The following is a 4,614-nucleotide window of genomic DNA, read 5'->3' as shown; positions in this document are numbered from 1 at the left end:
CCGTTTTCGACCGGAAGTAGGAACGACAAATAATGAAGGACGTTCGGCACATCTACATGTGATGCTCTTTCATGTCCATGAGTTTCAATGTCATATCTTCGGCCGTTTTTGAGAAAAAGTAGTGTACAAATATCCATTTAAAAAATACAAATTTCCCCAAAAATCGCAAACGAAAAATAATTTTGAAAAAATGAATAAAACTTCTGGAGATATTATCCTGGTGCATCTTTCCTGTAAAAATATTTGAAATCCGTACAGTAACAGCTGAGATATCGCCATGGAAATGAAAAAAAGAATAATAATAACTAGAGCAAAGCTCGTTGCAAAGCAACTTACGTAGTGCCTTTCATTTTCAACCAAAAATGAGAAATAACGTCCAAAAATGGTTTGATTCCTCTAAATTTACGTTAATTATTGGAAAAATAAGCTACTTTCTGTTACTTCCGGTTTGACCGGAAGTGACGACGACGGACGTAAAATTAATTTTATTGCTCCCAGAGACATATACCCAAAAACTTGTCAAGAACGGCAAAAATAAGCATTTTCCGACTACTTCCGTTTTGACCGGAAGTGACGACGTCAGACATATATTGACAACTTCAATAGATAAAGCTTGTCATTTTGAACAACTTTGCTTCCTTGACCTATCGCAAATTCCAATATACTTTTTGAGATATAAAGGAAAAACTTTCGGCCCCTCCAGGCCCCTGATTTAAGGGGCTAGCCCCTTTTTTGAGATGTCATTTGAATGATCTAGAAATTCTTCACCTTTTTTGTTCTACATGTTTTAACAAAATATTTCTAGGTAAAACGTTATCGGTTAAAAGCTGCTAAAAATTTTAAAATTCTGGATAGGGCTTTTTTCGAGCCATAGCGAGCGTCGGCGCTTCGTACTTCCGGTAGTTGTGATATACTTTGTGCAAATCTCCGAAAGTTGCTCTAGCATCACTGAAAATTTCAAGCTTCTGTGTTTTTGAGAAAATTGCCGGACAAAGTGACCCTCTAAAAATCACTAAATCGCAGAAAACTCCGAACCGGAAGTGACGTCATCAAAATAAATAAATATATGTCTAGATTTTTTGATGTTCTATCAGACCTAAAAGGTTCATGAAAATCGATCTAGCCGTTCTCGATAAATCGCGCGTACAAAATCGGTAAGAAAAAAAAAACAATAATAATAAAAATAGTGGAAAAGAAACCTAAGAAAAACAAGAAGGTCTTCCGCTGAAGACGGAAGACCTTAATAATAGGAAACCGACAGAAAATAATAAGATCTTCCGAAGGAAGTCGGAAGACCTTAACTAGAGAGTCTGCTATCTTGCAATAGCGTATGTCGCCCCGAACTGTTCCCCTATTTCCATGGGAGGTATTAATAATTTCGGACAAGACTTTCATTTTTGCATCACTATAACAGAACCCATTGGCTAAGCTTGGACAACCATCAACTCCTATCAGTACTATCAGTACTTTGATTTAAAAATCAAACTTAAAGAATTGTCACTTCCCTCTGGTTTCCATGGCAATGATCGATTATTTCAAAATTTTAAATTACTACTAATCAATAAAATAAAAAAAGTTTCATGACGAATGTTCAAGGGACCAGAGAGAACACTCGCGGACAAAACTCGTCAAAATTCGTCGCTTTTTGCAGGTTTCTATGGCAACGGTAGCCATTTTGAATCTAAATAACCACATGGCACAACAACAACCAGTGATACTCTTTTAAGGAAAGCTTCAGGAAGATTGTCCCAGCCATCTCCGAGAAAACGCCTGGACAAAAAACATGCGTAAAATCGCAATATGTCGTCCCGACACTTCGTTCGGGACGACATAATAATAATAACTCAAGCTAATTTAACTGGAACCATTACAGATGTTCCCCAAACGCTCCCCAACTCCATTTTGGTGCCATATTCCATTAAGCCCTATTAAATAAGACAACATCTGTGCATTTTTGCCTTCAACAACGTTTTCCCAGAGGGATACCAATTATATTCAAATTTTAACATTTCAGGCGAGCGCATGTGAATGCACGTGCGAAATGATCGTATCATCTTGTCTACAATTTACTATATATTTAAATATACTATATATTAAACCATTTAGTCCAAAAGTATTAAAAATCACTCATTCCAGTGTATTTTTAATTTCACTCGTTCCAAATGCACGCACATGCATGATGACCATGCCTTCTTGTAGGAGGCCCTTATACATGTATTTATCTATATTTTAAATCCCATCCTGTTTGGTTGAAAACCAAGGGAGTTATAGCCATTTCAATTTTCGGCCAATCAGATTGCAGCACACGTGCATGCGCATGATTTCATGATTTTTTTTTTCTAAATCATATTGTAGGATATCCCAAGGCATGAATATTTATAAATTTCAAAGCATTTCGTCAAAAAACAAAGGAGATATAGCCATTTAAAGTTTCAGCCAATCAGGTTGCAGCACACTTGCATGCACGCGATTTGTTGAATTTTTTTGTATTTCATATTGCAGGATATCCAAATGCAAGACTATGTTTTAAATTCCAAAGCATTTCGTCAAAAAACAAGGAGGATATAGCTATTTAAAGTTTCAGCCAATCAGATTGCAGCGCACGTGCATGCGCGTGATTTCATGAATTTTTTTCCATACTATATTGTAGGATGTCTTAATTCATGACAACGTTTAAAATTTCAAAGCATTTCGTCTAAAAACAAAAGAGAAATTGAGATTTTTGTTTTAGCCAATCAGAGCAAGGCGCACGTGCATGCGCGTGAGTTTGTGCTAATTTGACAGTGTCATATTATCAACACTACTAATATATCCTTATGTAATGAGTTTCAAAGCATTTCATCAAAAAATGTCAAAGTTATGGCCATATTAAGTATATCAGTCAACATGGGGGAGACAGCAGTTGATGAATTACAAAAACAGAAACTCTTACGAATGGGAGAATACGATGCTCAACGAAAATTTCCGAGACCAGTTTGTGTGCAATTTGCCGATAAAGCCCAAAAAGACCTTGTTGTGAAACACATAAAAGTTCTAAAAGAAAAAAAATCGGACATAAGAATTGCCCAACAACAACCAGAGGAGATACGGGAACGACGAAAACAGCTGTATGAAGTTCAAAGAAAATATGCAGAACGAAATATCGAGACGAAAATGAAGGGGGCAGGCTTATCCTTACCCAGAGTAATTCAATCTACAGAGAGAAAGTAGGATCTCTTGCAACGGCAGATGAGGTGATTTACAGCGACATAGTCAAGATTACCGTTAACCCTGGAAAGTCAATTGAGGACAACGGAAACCGGTTTATGGCGCATTCCACCCAAGTCGATTCCTATAAACAGATTAAACGATCATTAGTGGAAATCATGCGTATCGAAACCGTACCCAGCACAAGCCATAACGTTTATGCTTATCGCTTCACAAGCAGTGATGGGATAATCCATGAAGGATCAAATGATGACGGGGAACATGGTGCGGGAAGGTCACTTTTAAAAATGCTAGCCGAAAACGAAGTTAACAACGTACTGGTGGTTGTCTCTCGATGGCATGGAAACAATATTGGACCTCGTCGATTTTCCCATATCAAAGAAGCAGGTCTTAGTGCCGTAAAAAATTTACCAACTTCAGTTTAAAAACATGAAAAATAAACACAGTAACATTTTTGACTCTAGAACTGTTCTGGTCTTGATCTGAAATTATTTTTTAAATGTGATTTAAAGGTAAAATGTGTAATACATTTTTTATGAATTTTCAAGTATCCCGGATTTCTTTCTTCCAGCCAATAATATTCCGGCAGTTTTTGAAACATACTATTTCCTGTTCTTGCTTACCTTATGACTTTTCCCGAAATAAGTTGTAGCTATTCCACCTAAAAATTTAAAGAAAAATTTCAACATTATATTTCTGGTTTCTGAGGTTATAAGTCTAAAATGTAAAAGGTATACGCATACTTTTCATTAAATTATACGGAATAAAGTCAATACTGATGCCAAAATATACCCAAACAATGACAACTTCTAGCACCTAGTGACCTACGATAGCTAATCAAGAAAGACAACTTCGAAATGAATCTCGAGCGCGATTGAAATAAACATTATAAAGGAGATCTCCAAATGACTGAATTTCATGTTTTCAATAATATTCAATTGAAAAAATACGAACTATATGATAATTAGTCAAAAATATACTAAATTTACTCCCTTTTATAAACTTTTAACGCTTCATTATACATAAATCACATAATGACAAATATGTCGCCGATCCCGATGAAGACACATTTAAAAAAAATAATGTGGGAAATTGTGGGACTCTCTAGAGAATCATTTTAATCATTAAAAAATCATTAAATATGTTAAGAATCGATAGAAGTACTTAACCGTACTTCACACGAGACCTTTAATTTATATCGTGAAAACTTTCGCATATGCTGTGTTATTCATTGAAAGTTCATTTTCTTCAAAGTAAGTTATGAAATGATTGTTATGTACATTAAGAGAAATAATATATTATAAAAACTTCCTGTTACTTACTTAATCAGTTACTTCCGATTGACATTGCTAAGATCCAGCGTATTCACTTTCATATCAATGTTTACTTCACATAACAAATTCGAAC

The 4,614-nt window shown here is 35.3% G+C and overlaps 1 pseudogene; it reads left to right on the top strand.

Moving 5' to 3' along the window:
• Positions 1-2,886: 2,886 nt before the first annotated feature.
• Positions 2,887-3,632, top strand: LOC134240121 (uncharacterized; annotated as a pseudogene).
• The last annotated feature ends 982 nt before the right edge of the window (positions 3,633-4,614 follow it).

This window comes from Saccostrea cucullata, unplaced genomic scaffold (assembly GCF_032062105.1).
Source record: "Saccostrea cucullata isolate Sc308-1 unplaced genomic scaffold, CSIRO_AGI_Scuc_v1 ctg1096, whole genome shotgun sequence".
Lineage (NCBI taxonomy): Eukaryota > Metazoa > Mollusca > Bivalvia > Ostreida > Ostreidae > Saccostrea > Saccostrea cuccullata.
The sequence above is the reverse complement of the archived record's forward strand: the minus strand, read 5'-3'. Positions and strand labels throughout refer to the sequence as shown.